The sequence below is a fragment of the Papaver somniferum genome, chromosome 10, assembly GCF_003573695.1.
Source record: "Papaver somniferum cultivar HN1 chromosome 10, ASM357369v1, whole genome shotgun sequence".
In the NCBI taxonomy this organism is placed as follows: domain Eukaryota; kingdom Viridiplantae; phylum Streptophyta; class Magnoliopsida; order Ranunculales; family Papaveraceae; genus Papaver; species Papaver somniferum.
Window position 1 is genome coordinate 3600281 of NC_039367.1, and position 20381 is coordinate 3620661.

A 20381-nucleotide genomic window follows, 5' to 3' on the forward strand; every position below is an offset into this window, starting at 1 on the left:
CTAGCATGGTTGGTATTCCTTTGGCGCGGAGTTGTGGCTGTCATGGCATGCCATTGGCACGGTGGTGCAGCTGGCATAGCTGGAATGCCTTTGGCGCAGAGATGTGGCTAGCATGGCATGACATTGGCACGGTGATGCGGCTGGCATGGTTGGAATGCCTTTGACGCGGAGGTGTGGCTGGCATGGCATGCCATTGGAACTATGGTACGGCTGGCATGATTGGTATGCCTTTGGCGCATAGATGTGGCCTGCATGCCATTGGCACAGTGGTGCGGCTGGCATGGTTGGCATGACTTTGGCGCGGATATGTAGCTGGCATGGCATGCCATTGGAAAGATGGTGCGGCTGGCATGGTTGTCATGCCTTTGGCGCGGAGATGTGGCTGGCATGGCATGCCATTGGCATGGTGGTGCGACTGGCATGGTTGGCATGCCTTTGGCGCGGAGGTGTGGCTGGCATGGCATGCCATTGGCACGGTGGTGCGGCTGGCATGATTGTCATGCCTTTTGCGCGTAGATATGGATATTAGGGTTTAGCGTGTCAAAACCCCAGTTTAGAATATGTGGCATGCGTGATTGGCACGTTTGACTAGCATGCGCGGCTGGCATGTGTAGAGATGATGCCAGTCAGTACCGAGGGCGCTGCCGTGGAGCATGGCATTTACATTAAAAAAGGTACCCTAGTAATTTTACGTAGACATGTTGAATGGTTTAATAAATGTGCTAGTGGAGACATTATTACTCAAGTGTGACGTCACTGTTTGACTAAGGTTTTACGATTTTAACCCTAAACTAAAAACCAACATCAACAGCTACCATACAATTAAGATTATTGTGAGGTGATTGATATTATTAGGATGCTCTTCGGGAATATAAGTCTGGTGTATCAATTGGTTCCTGTTCACCTTGATTAGGATTTAGTGTCGTGACCAAAGAATTGGCATAGCTAAGTGTGTGTCGTGGCCAAAGAGTTGGCAGCGTAGCCAAGAGATTGCCACAAGTCGTTTGGTGGCAAGCTTGTACGACTGAGATTTGCATCTCAGAAGGAGGGGTGGCCATTGATTTTTGCAACCCTCCGTTTGGCGGCCAGAGGCATGGCCAGCACGGCTCGTGCAAGCTCTTGGCGCGCCCAAATTAGGGTTTGGCACAAACCGTGGAACTTTGGCATCGCAGCCAAGAGGTTTCCAAAAATCGTTTGATTTGGTGGCAAGCTTGTACGGCTGAGATTTGCGTCTCAGAAGGAGCGGTAGCCGTTGATTGTTGAAACCCTCCGTTTGGCGGCCAGCGGCATGGAGGCATGGACGGCATGGCTTTGGCATGGTTTAGGCACGGTCAAGCTAGGATTTTGGAATAGTTTTAGGCGCCGCCAAAATTAAGGTTTTGGCATAGTTTAGGCACAGCCAAAATTAGGGCTTGGCATTGGGCCAAATGTTTCCACGCGTTTGGTGGCGAACTTGGACGGCTGAGATTTGCATCTCAGAAGGAAGGGTGGTCGTTGATTGTTGCAACCCTTTGTTTGGCGGCCAGCGGCATGGAGGCATAACCCGCATGGCTTTGGCATGGTTTAGGCGCGGCCAAGCTAGGATTTTGGCATAGTTTTAGGCGCGGCCAAAATTAGGGTTTTGGCATAGCTTAGGCGCGGCCAAAATTAGGGCTTGGCATTGGGCCAAAAGTTGCCACGCGTTTGGTGGCGAACTTGGACGGCTGAGATTTTCATATCAGGAGGAAGGGTGGTCGTTGATTGTTGCAACCCTTCGTTTGGTAGCCAGCGACATGGAGGAATGGCTTTGGTGCGGAGGTGTGGCTGGCATGGCATGCCATTGGAACTATGGTGCGGCTGGCATGGTTGGCATGCCTTTGGCGCGGAGATGTGGCTGGCATGGCATGCCATTGGCATGGTGGTGCGGCTGGCATGGTTGGAATGCCTTTGGCGTGCAGATGTGGCTGGCATGGCATGCCATTGGTACTATGGTGCGGCTGGCATGGTTGGTATGCCTTTGGCGCGGAGATGTGGCTGGCATGGCATGACATTGGCACGGTGGTGTGGCTGGCATGGTTGGCATTCCTTTGGCGCAGAGGTACGGCTGGCATGGTTGGTATGCCTTTGGCGCGAAGATGTGGCTGTCATGGCATGCCATTGGCAAGCTGGTGCAGCTGGCATAGTTGGAATGTGATAGACGCATTTATGTGTCTAATTTATCTCAATTATATATATTGTTAGTGCTCGATATTGTACATATTTGGATATTTTATTTATTTGTAGGTGTTTTTAGAAGAATAAAGTTTTGCGGCGAAATTGGCTGAAAATGCGGCGTTTGGACCTCCGTTGATAGGGTACCGGAAGCGCCCCAGAAGTGTACCGGAAGTACCCCAGAAATACCCCGGAGGAACCCCGAAAAAAGGCGGAAAATGCCCCAGAGGACACTTGCTATACGGATCCTTGATTTTGGATAAGGGGTAACCTAATTACTAAGGGGTGACCCATTTCCAGGCATCTGCTAAAGGGAGACCAGCCACAGATAAGGGGAGGTCAACTTCTCAAATTCAAAAGAAAATTTTGGCGGGAAAATTTTCTTTCACCAGACAGATTTAGGGTTGGATTTTCGGACGAGTTTTAATGAGATTCAATCACTGATTCTCATGGGCTGGACGTGATATGGATATACAATTCTAGTATGGATGATTTCATGGGCTTAATTGGGCTAGAATGGCCGGGAGAAGTGAATCAAAGTTCAACAGGATACGTACTCTTTCGGTTTATTTTCAAAGATTTTGTGAAGAATTTTGGGAGAGTTTTACGCTGGATAAAGATGTACCTAGTCTTGTTCAAGTGTTAAGAGAATTTTGGAGCGTCATAACTGGCCATAGGACGCGTACAAAGCAACAGAAAAGAGATTATTCTCTCAACTGCTCGAGAAAAAAAAAAAGAGAAATACTCTCGGATTTAGTCGAGATTTATGGATCTGTTGGGCTATATAAGTGTTGGTTTACATCAAAGAAAGGTTAGAAACCCGGAGGAGAGAATTAGGAGAGAGTTCAGAGCCGAAACGAAGAACAGAAATCATACCTGCTGCTGCTGCTGCTGCTCGAGGAGGAAGACGAAGAAGGAAGAACGGACTCGCAGAGTCAGTCGTTTTTCCACAGTGCTTACAGCGAAATCAAACTGTCGTTTATCTACAGCATATCATTATTATCGTATATAAACAGCATCATCTGTTTTGTAACAGCGACGCTGTAACACTTCTACAGCGTTGCGAATTTCTGTTTCATCTTATTTCTTCAATAAAAACACCTATTCAGCCATGAGTGATTATTTTGTGTGTGTTTTTACCATGAAGAGCTAAACCCATTAGCCAAGGCGACGGAGGTAGCCATTGTTCCACATTAATTGGTATAATTCTAATTTTATTATTTATTTGTAATATTATTATTTGATTATTTGCATGGGATTGAATTGAAATATTAGTTCTTATTGAATAGTTGTGAATTAATTTGATGAAGCATGCTGGGTTTTAAATACTTTTGATGTTTTATACTCTTTGATTACAACTATTACTTCAAGAATATACTTGAGGCAAATATTAGAATTATTTTTAAAGATAAAATTGCATGATATTATTTAGAGTTTACTATTTATTTGGTCAATGGTGGAATCCTAGTCTTGGTATTTTTCTCCAAAACTTTGAATTATTTTATTTAGTTGCCTGTTTAATTTAAATCTATAAAAATTGTTTTCTTCACAAGTCTGAAAAGACCTAGTTTTTACCACTACTACAATCACTATTTGAAAAACCATCAAATTTTTGGTGCCGCCGACGCGGATTTGTGTTTAGGTAGCATTTTTTTTAGATTTATTTTTTTTTTATTATTATTCTTGTTCTTCTTTACGTTTTTGGTTTTTTTTTGTTTCCTTGCAGATTTTTGAAGTTGGAGCGAGAGATAAATTTGCCAAAGCTTGTGGTGATTTACTTAAAGTTTGGGAGTGAAAACCAAAGCTAAAGAAGCGAAAAGAAGAAGATTTTCTTTATTTTGTTAAAAAGAGAGAGAAAAAAAGAGAGACATTTTTATTTTTGTAATTTTTTTTTAGACTTTATTTTCTTTTGTATTTTTTTTTTATGGACTTTGGACATTAATTTTGGGACATTTTTATTTTTATTTTTAAACCCTACGGAAGGGTACCCTTAAATACAAACTGTGTGCAGGGAAGGAAGACGATTACGATATCGTCTCGGCCCCTCGGGTTCGCACACGACATAGGAGTCGTGTCCCGAGTCGACTTCAGCGGTTCTTCGCCCGTCTGGTACGGGAGGTAAAATTCTAAACACCCGTGAATCTCCTGCAAGCGGGTTACTGGACTCCTTAAGGTGAATATATGCTGAGGACTTGAATATGGACTGTTTTTAAATTCCTAGTAAAGGGAAAGGCCTGGCCTAAACAAGATAAGGGTTCGGATTTCATCACCGCTCCCTTCTTGCACGCCTTAGGAAAACGAAACCTAAAGCGAACCTAAGCCTAAAATTTGGACTAGAAAGATACCTATAGGGTATCGAGCTTAATAGGACAATCATTCGAAAAATATTGGTTACTCTTTTAGGCACACCTCAAAGTTCTTGACGGTTTATGTGAGTTGAATGCGTGACTGCGCCGCATTAGATCGGTGAGGTTTTGGGTATCAAAGCTCCATTGAGCTTCCCTCGCCTAGATTCAACTTACATTGGCTCGGATTGATTCCAGAGGGGTGTGCTCAAATTGTAACGAATTCCCTTTCGAAGGATTAGAAGCTGGTCTAGAAACAATCTAAGTGGAGCCATCATGCTTGTTGTTTGCTAGAAATCTTTAGGTTTGATGTGGTAAAGTCGAGTCAGCCTGCTGTGTGTTTGCTAGAACCTTCCTGTTAGGATTTTTATTTCTTTTTGAATTCTTTTTAGTGTATGCCCGATTTTGTTAGGGATTGTAAAAGAGATACTCTAGGTCGATTGATTAGCGAAAAACCTAGTAGTTCTTCTGATTTAAGCAGGGAGCTCGAAGATTCTTCTTTTGAGAGCCCTGTTTTTGGAAACTTCTGTTTTGAGAATCTGTCTCTTTGTGAGGATAGTACCCCTAGTACTTCTGTTGTGCCAGCGATGGCAACCTTGAAAGATTACATGTTCTCAACTAGGACCAACCGAGCTTCATGCATTAAATTGCCAGCCACTACGGCTAATTTCGAGATAAAACCTAGTATTCTTCAAATGATCCCTATATTCTTAGGAAAAGATGATGAGAACCCTTATTTTCATATTAGGAACTTTGAGGAAATCTGTGGGACAATTAGGATAAAGGACCTTACCGATGAAGTCTTGAAACTTAAGATGTTTCCCTTTTCTTTGAGAGACAAAGCCAAGACCTGGCTGAACAACTTACCGTCTGAATCCATAGAAACATGGCAGGAACTTATCGCTGCCTTCTATATGAAATTCTACCCTAAGCATAAAACTGCGGCTGTTAGGCAGAAAATTAGTGCTAGTGTGCAACAAGAGGGAGAGTCTCTTTATAGGTTTTTAGAGCGATTCAATGATCTCCTATCTCAGTGTCCTTACCATGGATTTGATAATATGAAACTTGTACAGATTATTTATGATGGTTTAGACTATTCCACCAAAGCCATGGTTGAGTCTATGTGCGCTGGTGAGTTCACTAGTAAAAATGCTGATGATGCTTTTACCTTCTTAGGAGCTATCGCTGAAAAATCCCAACAGTGGGAATCTTGTGTTGAACCCCCTAAAAGACTCTTGGTCAATAGAAGTAGCACCAATATGGTAGATACGAGTTTTGCGTCAGATGCTAAGTTTGCTGCTTTATCTAGAAGGTTAGAAGCTTTGGAAATGGGCCAGACTAAAAATAGGTCCCTTGTTGAACCTAATAGAGCCTCTCAAGTCTCTAGTTGTGGAATAGAGCCTGATAATTCATTTTGGGAAGGTCAGGTTAGTGAAGAGCAAGCTCATGCTGTCTATAACAATGCTAGGTTTGAGAACCGTCAGAAGTTTGACCCATACTCAGAAACCTACAACCCTGGTTGGAGAAACCATCCTAATTTCTCTTGGTCTAAGGGCCAGAGTCAAGGCCAGTCTAGTAATTCTCAGCCTCCCCCAGGTTTTGGTTTTAAGAACTCTTCAGGTCAAACCCAGTTTCAGAACACTTCCGAGAAAAAGATCTCTACCTTAGAGGAAGCTATCACTATGTTAGTAAGTAACCATGACATGCTATCAAAGAACCACATGAGCTTTCAACAAGAAACTAGGCAAGAGTTGAAGAATAATTCCCAGATTCTTGCCAAATTAGAACTTCAAGTAGGACAAATAGCTAAGTTTATAAGTGAGAGAGAAAATGGAAGGTTCCCTAGTCATACTGATCCTAACCCCAAAGGAGAGAAATCGTACAATCATGTGAATGCTGTCACAACCCTAAGAAGTGGAAAGAAAGTTGACAACAAGGTCGCCATGCCTGATAGTGAACATGCTGTAGTTCACCCTGCTGAGCCAGAAAATGAGGAGACTGATAGAGTCTCCAAAGAGACCAATGAGGGTCCTGTTGAGCCTCACTTTGTTCCCAGAGCCCCGTTTCCCCAGCTGCTAGTTCCGACTAAGAGGGAGTCCAACTTTAATGATATATTGGAGGTTTTTAAGCAGGTTAATATCAACCTTCCATTATTAGATGCAATTAGGCAGATTCCCTCTTATGCCAAGTTCCTTAAGGAATTGTGTACGCGAAAGCGTAAGCTCAGTGTCCAGAAGAAAGCCTTCATAGCTAGTCATGTGAGTTCTATTATTCAGAATACCACTACTCCTAAGTATAAAGACCCAGGGTCCCCTACCATTGCTTGTACAATAGGTAAGTACCGTGTTGAGAAAGCGTTGCTTGACTTAGGAGCCAGTGTGAACTTACTGCCATACCATGTGTACCTTAAGCTAGGACTAGGTGAGATGAAACCTACCCAGATAACACTCCAGTTAGCTGATAGGTCCGTTAAAATCCCTCGTGTTGTGATCGAGGATGTTCTTATTGAGGTCGACAAGTTTATTTATCCAGTGGATTTCGTGGTCCTAGATACCCAACCTGTCCCCGACCCAGAGAACCAAATACCTGTGATTTTAGGTCGCCCATTCTTAGCTACGTCTAATGCGATCATAAACTGTCGAAATGGTATCATGAATCTTTCTTTTGGTAATATGACTATTGAGCTGAATATTTTTAATGTAAACAAGCTACATTCTGAGCTAGATAGCACATGTATTGAAGAGGTGAACATGATAGGAACCTTAGTTCAGGAGTCATTACCAAACATCGTATCGGAAAATACATTGGAGAGTTGTTTATCCAATTTTAGCCTGGATTTCGACGATAATAGTAACATTGAACAAGTTAATGCACTGTTGGATTCTGTTCCTATGTTAGATATTGATATATGGAAAAATAGGTTCGAACCATTACTAGCTTCTGAGTCTATCTTAACACCTTATTTAAAAGAGCCTCCTGAGTTGGAGTCTAATTATACATTTTTAGGCCCACCCGAGTCTTTCCCTGTGATTATAGCTTCCGATTTGGATAGTGATCAGGAAAGTAGGCCAGAGACCGTGCTTCAAGAAAATAAGGAAGCCTTAGAGTGGACCATAGAAGATATGAAGCAAGATGAGGATGAACCACCTGATTATGACTTAGAGAAAGCAATTGACCTTTTTCAAGAACCCGATGGTCTAGAAATTAGGAACATTGTGACTAGTCATTGTAGAGGCACCCAAAATTCTAAGTTTGGGGGTAGAGAACTAGAAGAATCTCTTGAGTATTTTAAGGACTGGGAAGATCCGGAAATTCAAGCAATAATGAGAGGTTTGTGTGAGAGTAGTGAAAACCCTAAGTTTGGGGATAGTAATGATTCTTGTGATCGTCAATTATCCCCATTAGAAGTCCCTATCTTAGGACTCGAGCCTAGTGAGGTATTCCATGAGTCTATTCAGACTCCACAACCCGATCCTCCTGATAATGTCCAGGAAAAAATCCATATATTAGAGACCCGTTTTTCGGATAAAGCTGTTTGCCGAGACACTCATATGAAGCCCAAGTGGTCACCCGAGATAAATCCAGTTGTCTTGCGAGAAACTTTAGATCAGGTTGTGCTCTATCTGCTCATTTTTCTAATCTTGAGCATTTGTCTCCTATTCGTGGCAGTTCTATTTGGTCTTATGGACCCACAATTGTTTCGTCTATTGGTATACGACTTTGGAAGGTGAAAATTATTTTTGAGGTATTTGATGTCTAGCTAATGACTATAAATTTAGCGTTTCCTGGGAGGCTCCCGCGTTCATGTGATACGGTAATATCCTTCCTTATTTCTTTTCCCTCCAGTGGTAATAGTTTCTCCTTGTTCATGCTTTTAATTTCATCTTTAGAACATTGAGGACAATGTAAGATTTAAGTTTGGGGGTGGGGAAGAAACACTTTTTGTCACCTTTTTGCAATAAATAATCTCCAGAGCCTAGAAATTTATGCCTATTGAGGATTGCACTAACTAATCTAAGTGGATGGAAGCATTTTGATTGTAGGAGTTTGAGGAACCAATCTGATTAGATGGAAACATCTAAAGAGTCTATTCATAAAAGCACAGAGCTCAGGTGTTATAAATAACATGATAGTTTCACCATATCTCGTTGAGTCCTTTTCACTTCTATTTTTATTTTATTTTGTTTTTAAACTATGTTTTCTCTAAGTGATACGTGGGGCCCACGATTCAAGTTGTTACCAATGCTAGGGTGAATTAGAGTGATTGAGATACCATGAAAAAAAAAAGTTGAAAAAGAAAAAGAGAAAAAAAAAAGTTGAAAAAAAGTTGAAAAAAAAAAAAGAAAGAAATTGAGACCAGACCATTTGACCAAAAGGAATAAATTCAATTAAGTCGACCACTGGTACCCTTGTATATGCCAGTTGTGTTGACCTAGAGTTAGGTTATCGACCACTGTTACCCTTGTATATTTCAGTGTGTTGATATTAGTCAGACTAGTATCTCAATCCATTAGGATAGGTTCATTTTGGCGGAGGCCTTCAGACAGATATGGGAAACGTCGTTCACTTAGTAAACATCAAAACCATCTATGTTTTCTATATCCATCTTCTTGATCTATCCATGTGATTAGTTTTGACTCCGAATATGATGTCCATAGTGCAACTATCTGAGTAGAGCTCTGTCACTTTATATGAATTTTAGTATGCTTGAGTGCAAACTCGTGTACAACAATTGGAATTTCGCATCAGGGTACTTTTTCCTGTAGTCAATAAGTATGCCAACCAAGGAGATTCTTTAGTGCCTTCCAAGGTTCTGCGTAGATAGCTAAGGTCTGGAGTACAGGTTTTGTGAGTATATCTCTGGTAAGCCCTCCCGAGACTATAACTCGGCCACTAGGGCCACCTAGGGGTTTAAAGGCTTATTGCATACGCTAAATGCAATCGACGATGCCTGCGACAGTGAGTTAGAATTTTATTTTGTAGTTTTGATTTGCTCGGGACTAGCAAATAATAAGTTTGGGGGTATTTGATAGACGCATTTATGTGTCTAATTTATCTCAATTATATATATTGTTAGTGCTCGATATTGTACTTATTTGGATATTTTATTTATTTGTAGGTGTTTTTAGAAGAATAAAGTTTTGCGGCGAAATTGGCTGAAAATGCGGCGTTTGGACCTCCGTTGATAGAGTACCGGAAGCGCCCCAGAAGTGTACCGGAAGTACCCCAGAAATACCCCGGAGGAACCCCGAAAAAAGGCGGAAAATGCCCCAGAGGACACTTGCTATACGGATCCTTGATTTTGGATAAGGGGTAACCTAATTACTAAGGGGTGACCCATTTCCAGGCATCTGCTAAAGGGAGACCAGTCACAGATAAGGGGAGGTCAACTTCTCAAATTCAAAAGAAAATTTTGGCGGGAAAATTTTCTTTCACCAGACAGATTTAGGGTTGGATTTTCGGACGAGTTTTAATGAGATTCAATCACTGATTCTCATGGGCTGGACGTGATATGGATATACAATTCTAGTATGGATGATTTCATGGGCTTAATTGGGCTAGAATGGCCGGGAGAAGTGAATCAAAGTTCAACAGGATACGTACTCTTTCGGTTTATTTTCAAAGATTTTGTGAAGAATTTTGGGAGATTTTTACGCTGGATAAAGATGTACCTAGTCTTGTTCAAGTCTTAAGAGAATTTTGGAGCGTAATAACTGGCCATAGGACGCGTACAAAGCAACAGAAGAGAGATTATTCTCTCAACTGCTCGAGAAGAAAAAAAGAGAAATACTCTCGGATTTAGTCGAGATTTATGGATCTGTTGGGCTATATAAGTGTTGGTTTACATCAAAGAAAGGTTAGAAACCCGGAGGAGAGAATTAGGAGAGAGTTCAGATCCGAAACGAAGAACAGAAATCATACCTGCTGCTGCTGCTGCTGCTCGAGGAGGAAGACGAAGAAGGAAGAACGGACTCGCAGAGTCAGTCGTTTTTCCACAGTGCTTACAGCGAAATCAAACTGTCGTTTATCTACAACATATCATTATTATCGTATATAAACAGCATCATCTGTTTTGTAACAGCGACGCTGTAACACTTCTACAGCGTTGCGAATTTCTGTTTCATCTTATTTCTTCAATAAAAACACCTTTTCAGCCGTGAGTGATTATTTTGTGTGTGTTTTTACCATGAAGAGCTAAACCCATTAGCCAAGGCGACGGAGGAAGCCATTGTTCCACATTAATTGGTATAATTCTAATTTTATTATTTATTTGCAATATTATTATTTGATTATTTGCATGGGATTGAATTGAAATATTAGTTCTTATTGAATAGTTGTGAATTAATTTGATGAAGCATGCTGGGTTTTAAATACTTTTGATGTTTTATACTCTTTGATTACAACTATTACTTCAAGAATATACTTGAGGCAAATATTAGAATTATCTTTAAAGATAAAATTGCATGATATTATTTAGAGTTTACTATTTATTTGGTCAATGGTGGAATCCTAGTCTTGGTATTTTTCTCCAAAACTTTGAATTATTTTATTTAGTTGCCTGTTTAATTTAAATCTATAAAAATTGTTTTCTTCACAAGTCTGAAAAGACCTAGTTTTTACCACTACTACAATCACTATTTGAAAAACCATCAGAATGCCTTTGGCGCGGAGATGTAGCTGGCATGGCTTGCCATTGGCACGGTGGTGCGGCTGGCATGGTTGGAATGCCTTTGGCACGGAGGTGTGGCTGGCATGGCAAGGCATTGGCACAGTGGTGCGGCTGGCATGGTTGTCATGCCTTTGGCGCGGAGATGTGGCTGGCATGGCATGCCATTGGCACGGTGGTGCGGATGGCATGGTTTTCATGCCTTTGGCGCGGAGGTGTGGCTGGAATGGCATGCCATTGGCACGGTGGTGCGGCTGGCATGGTTGGCATGCCTTTGGCGCGTAGATATGTATATTAGGGTTTAACGTGTCGAAACCCTAGTTTAGAATATGTTGCATGCGTGATTGGGACGTTTGTCTAGCATGCGCGGCTGGCATGTGTAGTGATGATGCCAGTCAGTACCGAGGGCTCTGCCGTGGAGCATGGCATTTACATTAAAAAAAGGTACCCTGGTAATTTTACGCAGACATGTTGAATGGTTTAATAAATGTGCTAGTAGAGACATTATTACTCAAGTGTGACGTCACTGTTTGACTAAGGTTTTACGATTTTAACCATAAACTAAAAACCACCATCAACAGCTACCATACGATTAAGATTATTGTGAGGTGATTGATATTACTAGGATGTTCTTCGGGAATATAAGTATGGTGTATCAATTGGTTCATGTTCACCTTGATTTATCAAAAGACAGAACAAAACTCATAGGTATTTATGTCGGAGACATATTTATCTATTCAATAGACTTTTATGTGTGAGACAGATTGGTTTATCAAGTCTTCGACTTTGGTTCATAGCAACTCTTAGTTGTGGGTGAGATCAGCTAATGGAATCAAGTTCGTAGAGTCCTGCTGGGAGTCAGAGGCGTAAGGAACACGATTGTACCTTGATCAGTGTGAGATTGCTTAGGGCTCAACTACATTCCAGTCCGAAGTTAACTTGGAGGCTAGTGTTTGTAGCGGCTTAATAGAGTGTGGTGTTCAAATCTGGACTAGGTCCCGAGGTTTTTCTGCATTTGCGGTTTCCTTTTAACAAAATTTCTGGTGTCTGTGTTATATCTTTTCCGCGTTATATTTTCTATATAAATGAAATATCACAGGTTGTGCGTAGTTCAATCAATTAGATAATCCAACCTTTGGTTGTTGATACAAATTGATTGACACTTGAACATTGGTATTTGGTACCGTTCAAGGTTTTTCACATAATAATCAGGCTCGCGGATTTCTATCTGTTTGATTTGCTGGTTACATTGTAAAACAGAGATACAACTCTTGGATATATTTCCATTGATTAAGTCTGACTGTCTAGTTGATTCTCTTGGAATTATACTGGAGTTTGTCCATACAAATTGCCTAAAAGAAATATTGGGTGAGGTTGTTATACCCCCCGTTTTTTCATTTATAATCAACCCCCATTAGAAATTTTGATTGATTCAAATCCGTTAGAAATTGGAAAAAATCTGACTTGTTTTGCAGGTTACGGTTGGGAAAATTTTGTCGTCCCATCCGTAATATGTAATAATGGTCCGGAAAAGATCTTTTCCAATGCGTTAAAAGGATTTATGGTTTTACATTTAAGAACCCTGGACGTAATAAAGTTTTACGGCTGGGTTAATATGAACTCCTGGCCGAATGCTTATCCAGAGTCACATATGTCTCAATCACGGCTGTAAACCCAATCGTAAAAGAAACACACGGCTAGGATACCCCGCCGTTTTTGGGCCTGAACACTCTCAACCAATGCATCTATTGCATTTTTAACTTTCACAACTATGGTTGGTGACCTAAACGGCTAGTTTTCAAGAATAAGAAAAAATGGTGTTAGGTCATTAAACTAGGGCTGTCAATGGGTACCCATTACCTGGAACCGGAACCGGATCCGGTAGACTTGGGTCCGGTTCCGGGTCCTAAAATTGGACGCATTAGCAACTTAGGACCCGACGGGTAATTACCCGATTGGACCCGAATCTAAACGGGTCCAAACGGGTAATACCCGTTGGGTACCCGCGGGTATCGGGTACCCGTTTATTCATACTTTATTCATGTTTTTGCTAGTTTTAGGTTTGATATTTTACTCGTTTTAAATTTTTCTCTTACATTTAATCTTTATTTAGTACATTAGTAAGAAATAATAATAAATTTTATAAAAGTTATTTAAATCCAAGCCAAAAAGAGACAAATATTAAGTTTTTGAGGTTTTTTTAATAGTTTTCTTAAGACCCAATGGGTACCCGGGACCGTAGGGTACTCGGGTATTTAAACGGGTCCGGTTCTGGGTCCACAAGTGTAGGAACCGGATCCGGAACCGTTATGACCCGTATCCGACCTTTATAAGTAGGGTCCGGGTCCGGGTCTAGTGATACCCGGGAGGACCCGGACCCGTTGACACCCCTACATTAAACCCTATAAGAGGAGACCATTATATCATCTCTTCCTCACCCAAATTCTAGTTATAATCTCTAGTATTCATTCTCATCTATTTCCCATCAAAAAATAAATAAATAAATAAAATCGCTATGGTGACTCCCTTCCCCTATTTTGAAGATTTCGTGATTGTTAGAGCTTAGGTGACGGTCAGACAACATGATGAAGATCTAGACATTGACGTCGATCAAATAACTCTTTCTTTTTGGAACCGTGTTTTCATAATTTTTTTGGCACTAAATGGGGATCGCAATGGAAGAACAATGGAAATCATTAAGGAAAGATTCGAGAACGTCCTTGTAGAATGCGAAGCTTTCAAAAAATAAATGAAATCCATGAAGGAAGCCAATCCCATTATGCCGGCTACTATAAGAGTAAGTTTTTCAATAAGTTGTTTCATTAGAAATTGTTTTGAATAACACTATCTAACATAACATATTTGTTTGTATAATGGTCGAGGGATCACCCCCAATATGAGGCAATTCATGAAAAGGAATTTGAACAAAATGATAGCTATCGCATCTTGGAAAATACTACTTATGATTTTGTACATACGAATAAGGGTTTATTTCAAATGTTATGATCTATTCTATCAATTTAATGAAAGATGTATGCTTTTCCGATTCCATGAATGAAAAACCATTTTGGTGTATTGAGTTTTATGTTTGTTCAATTTTTTTTTTAAAAAAATGAATAGTTTCAAAAATTTTAAGTATTTTCGGCCAGGTTTTAATCACAAGTGACCTAACCATTTTGACCAGAAAAACTGAAAATACAGATTTACGGTTTGGATAACAGACTATAACCAAACCATAAACAAATTTTCGGCTAGGTCTGTGTAATTTCCAAGCCATAAAAAGTCTTCCAGAAGCATATACGGTTTGGAATTTCCTTTTACGGCTGGGATTTAACTGGTTATGCAAGGATATTCTGGTCGTTGGTTGTGATTCCAATAACTACGGCTACTTACGGCTGGTTCACCTAGCCGTTATTTTAGTTTTGTAAGTTTTGTTGCCGTATTCCATCAAATTTTTTACTTGCATTCATCAATTCATAATATTAGCATTGCATACTTAGGTCACGTTACATTCAATAGTTATACCCAAATGGAAAAAAAAAAACATAGAGTATTACAACTAAATAGTCAAGCTTCGTTAAAAATCTCAATAAACTCTTTCGCGATCCAAAAACATTTCTCATTCTCAAACTCTTTGCGACGGATAACTTTGTATAGGTAAAAGTGCTTATACTTCCTATAAAAACAAATCAATATGAAGTTAATTAGTATATTATTCAAAACTTACATAATGAGAAACTTTTGCACATACTCACTCTATTTAAAAAGGGCATATCGGGACTTATCGTCTTCACCCGTTCCAATTGCACCCTTAAAACCTTCCATTTCTAGGTAGATCACCTCGAACCTTTCCTTTATTTGGTTCATTTATCTTCTATTTCATTACCATTTATGGCAACAAAGACCATAGATACGCGGTTCCATTGAGAATCATCACTTTCTCCCACGATAATGCCTAGATCTTCGTCATGCTTTCTCACGGTGAGTGACGCTCTTACGATTGCAACATCTTCTTCGATAGTGTATCGAGAAGCCATTTTCCTTCCTTTTTGTTACAACAATTTGAGAGTTTTGAGAGTTTTTGCACAAATTCTTTGTCGGAGAAGGGTCATTTTATAGCAAAGAATGACCCAACGGCTAGTTTCCTCGAAAAAATCAATGCAATAACTCATTTCAATTAATATTTTACGAGTAGGAATCTTGGAAAGGCCAAGTCGTAATTCTTAATTTTCCAGGTCAATCATTCAAAATCCCAGACTTACGACCAGGATTAATGGAACAACCAGGACGTATTACGTTGTCGGCGGGGTTTCAACCCTTACCAAGATGTAATTCTAAACATTCCCGGCCTATTTGAATACGTCTCAGCCGCAATGTTAGAATTACGGCTCGTTCAGGGTCAAAACCCAGCCGAGAAAGCCAAAACGTCTTGGTATTTCTATGTTCCCTGGACGTACATCTGGGACGGCCTTGAGTTATTGCATTGACTTTTTAGAGGAAATGAGTTTATTTGAGGAACGATTAGTTTTTCCAAAAACTAGACGTTGGGTCATTCTTTGCTATAAAATGACCCTTATTGTTCACAAACTTTCAACCTCTAATTGTGCGAAAACTCTCTCTCTCTGACTTTCAACCTCTAATTATTCCAACAAAAAAAAGAAAAACATGGTTACTCGCTACACCACCAAAGAAGATGCAATCACTAGAGCGTGGATGATGGTAGTAAAGCATCACGAAGATGTAAACATTTACATAAATGAAGAATCTGAACGTTTTTGGAATCGTGTGCGTATTGTTTTTGTGGCGTTAGATGGAAATCATAATGGAAGATCGATGAAACTCATTAAGAAAATATTCGAGAAGCTATTTCCATAATTGGAAGATTTCAAACAGGAAATGAAAGCCGTAATGGAGAACAATCCCAATATATCACGCGCTCAAAGAGTAAGTTTGTCAATAATTTAAGTATTTTTTTCATAGCATAAAATTTTAATTGATTTGTTTTTCAGTGGGAGATGGCCGAAGCCAATTATGAGGATGTCCATGGCAAGAGGTTTGACCTTCATGGTTGTTATAGTGTCTTGGAAGAAAGTACTTATGCTGATTTCGATCATTATTATTAAGATCCTTAATGTAATGATCTTTTCTTTAAATCTTATGCTATGAAATATGTATTCCCTTTCAGTTTCAATGAAATGCTATGAATTATATATTCCTTTTCCCTTTCATTGGACCCTAAAGTTGCACAATTATATAAAAATAGAGAAACAATTTGCTTTCATTCAGACACTCATGGTTAGGAAATAATAATAAAAAAAACAGTTGTTTTCAAGGTTAACGGCTGGGAAGTGCTTCCCAATCCAACCACAATAGCATTAAACGGCTAAAAGAACTGCAAGACCAAGCCGTAAATGTTAATTATTGCCTGAAAACTTTTGTCAAGGTTGGGACCCTAATTTTACGGTGAGGATTTCCTAGCCAAGGTCAAGAAAAATTTTAGGGTTTTTTTTTTTTGTAGATACAGAATAACTTACGGCTAGGAAAGACCCAACCGTGGAGTGTATTTCATGGCTGGGAGTTCTTTGTTTCCCAACCGTAGCCACCCATTTTCGGCTTGTGATAGACACATTTTTGTGTCGCAATTGTCCTTAATGTCTATATCGTTGGTGCTCAATTTTTGTACTAACTATGGTGTTTTTATGTGTGTATAGGTGTTTTTGGAGAAATAAACTCTTATGGAAAAAAGTTGCTCGAAAGGTGGTATTTGGACCCCCGGTGAAAATTACTAAAGGTACCCAGAAAAAGTAGCAAAGGCACCCCGGAGGAGTGTTAAAGGCGCCCCAGAAATGTGTTGGAAATACCTAGAAAAAGTGTTAAAGGCTCCCTCATTTTGGATAAGGGCACCCCCACAAAACACCCAAACTATTAAGGCACCCGAATTTTGGATTCAGGGAACTTCATCTTCTCATAAATAGGGTTTCGATTTTTGGAGGTGTTCGAGTGAGACTAAATGGCTGAAATCAAATGCGTTTGTTCTTAGGGCCTAAACAGAGATGGGAATATGCTATGATTCAATTAAATTGGGTTGGATAATCACCGATTGATGAAAACAAAGGGAACAAAATTGGCGGGAAAACAACAATTCGAATTTATAGTTTTGACAGAATTCTCTGGGTCGATTTTGGAGTTGTTTTAGGGAGACTAAAGGGCTGGAATTCATTGGGAAGGCTTGTTTCTGCGATAAAGGGATTATATGGGCTTTATATTCGATCCATTTCGGCTAGAAAATCAGAACTGAAGAAAACAAGGGTGTATTCATTCCCGTGAAATGTTCTCGGGATTTCTCGTTGTTTTGGGAAGTTATCTTGTGGCAAAGGCGTGTTTGATGTTCTCTGGTGCGTGTAGAATCATGTTGGAGTGTGTTAGATAGCTGCAGACGCATGGGTTATTCTTGGCCTTGTTAAGTATAAATACGATGCTAGGGTAACATAGAGAGGCGACTGGGAGTTTGGTGGAGTTTAGAGCATCGACAGACCATAAAATCGAGTTGTGGGAAAATTGTGCCCGCTAGTGCAGTGAAGAACACGAAGAACATTAGATGCTAGAAAACAGTCGCAGAGCTACAATGACAGTGACACTTATATTGTATTGTTCCCTGTAACATTTATTTTGTAACAATTATAAGTGTTACAAAACCCGGTTTTAATCATTTTTCCACACTTTTCATTATTTGTGAACACATTTTGAGAAACGAAATCATATTTTGCGTGTTTCCACGATGAAGAGATAAACCCAATCTCTAAGGCGACGGAGGAAGCTGTTCTTTCAATAATTATGTGGTAAAATTTATTTAAATTTATTTATGCTATTCTTTTATGATTATTTGCACCGAACGAAAATTCAGTAAATGCTTTTTATTAATCAGTTGTGTTTCTCTTGATGGAGTATGCTTAGTCTAGGGATTTTGGAACTTCACGCTTGCAATCAGCAATTGATGTTTTAAAAATCTAATACATAAAGAATCACAATGATTGAAGCTATATTGTATAGAATTGCATGATAAGAATTAATATTGAATCACATAAATATTGGTGAATGGTGGAACCCTTAGCCTCAGTACTCTCAAACATTTTTCACATCAGCTTTGTTTAATTTTCTTTATTTTAATAACTCTAGAACCGAATCTCTACAAGTCTTAACGAATCCTTATTACTTAGCATTGTAAAAATACCATCAATTTTTGGTGCCGCTGCCGGGTAGCGTTTGTGGAATATTGTAATTAGTATTTTTGATTTTGTGTAGTTAGGTTTTTATATTTATATTTTATTATTTTTTCGTATAGTCTTTTATATTATATTTAGAATTTTTAGTTCCATTTGACTTGGTTTTTCTTTTAGAATTTTGTTTCAGTTATTTTTTGTGGTACTTTGGTCGTCTCAACTACATTCATCTGCTGCAAAATACTCAAGAGTTCTTTATCGTGAGTTATATATCGAATGGGACAGGTTGGGGACGCTCGTCACCCTAAATTGTGAATGTTGAAACGAGGTACTAGTATTGCTTTTCGAAGTGGGAAAATACTTGATAGGGTTCTCTGAATTCTTCAGTTCCAATTATAAGGGTGTGAGCACTTTTCTTTTTTCTTTATTTTGTGGTGTGATTTATGGAATGAATGAATTGGCGATTGCTTGTTTGTTTACATCTTGAATTTGCGCCGTTTTATTTTTTGTATATAGCTTTTTGTTTTTATTTTCTTTGTATCTATGGAGTCTGGTGACACGACTTCCTTTTTGGAATTCTGGAATCTATCCTACAAGTTCCGTAAAAAGGATTCATCTACTGAAACACTTGGAGAATATATGGGTAGAAGTTTAACATACATTTTTATACCATTGTATAGCGGATAAGTCTCGATGTTTAGCAGACATCTCTCTATACCACTGTTTAGTGGATTCGTCTCGCTATTTAGCAAACATCTCTCCATATCCAGTTACAGAGCAGGTATATATATATTTTTTGTTCGGGACGAGCAAAATGTAAGTGTGAGGGAGTTTAATAAGCACATAAATGCGATACAATTATACCCGTATTTACATTAGATAGGGCTAGTTATTAAATTAATAATGTTGTTTTAGATATTTTGCAGGAATCACAAGCAAATCCGAAATGGTACAATAAAATGACTAATTATAAGCTAAATTAGCAGTTGCGGCCAAACCTTGATTAGATTGTATTAGATTGCACCACTGAGTGCTGAATCCCATTTGAGCCATAATCTTGATAAGAAATTTCCAGTTGACCCTATCAAAAGCTTTGGCCATGTCAATCTTGATACTCATAGTTCCATTAGCTCTTTTTTCCCTTTTCTGGTGTTTATATGGTGGATAAGTTCATCGGCTATGGCTATGTTGTCAGAGATTTGTCTGCCATGTATAAAGAAAGATTGAAAGGGGGATATAAGTTTGGGGAGAAGAGGTTTGAGTCTTTGAGCAAGAAGTTTGGATATGAATTTCGGATGTTACGTGTAGGTCCATCATCTCTGTGAAAAGGACGTTAAAATATTTATTTAGTTTTTTCGGGCAACAATCACCGATACCCTAGGAGTCCGCTGTCTGATGTGCCTGTATCATATGATTGGGGGTGCTTAACCACAAAAAAAGAACTAGAAAATCTTTTTCAGCTGCTGCTGTATTCATTTCTCTCTCAACCAGACATCTTGTTTGTTTGCAGCTGACTCGGCGTCTGGATCTGAGTCAACCTCTGACTCGGGCCGAGTCAGCAGTCAGACCGTTTGTTTTGCATTTTGAGTCAGATCTGACTCGACCTATGACTCAGACATAACCCCTGACTCAGACCCATTTGAGTCAGGTAACAGAATATCCTTGATTCACGAGACCAAACCACTGACTCACGTTTTTTGAGTCAGATGAGTCAGATCTGACTCAAAACAAACATATTGAGTCAGATCCAGATGAGTCAGGTGATTTCACTCAGATCCAGATGACTCAGGTCCAGACGACTCAGATGAGTCAGGAGTAACCAAACATAGTGTTTGTCTCTACCCCAACTCCTACTTTCAAAATCTGAGGGTTTTAATCTTCTCAATTGAACCAACTCAATAGGTAATGGAGTTAATCAATCTATCTTCTACAATAACTTGGAGTTTGAACCAACTTGAT

The 20381-nt window shown here is 39.5% G+C and overlaps 1 pseudogene; it reads left to right on the top strand.

The window, feature by feature from the left end:
• The window catches only part of LOC113315287, a 40937-nt pseudogene that overhangs the window by 18685 nt on the left and 1871 nt on the right, over nt 1-20381 (top strand).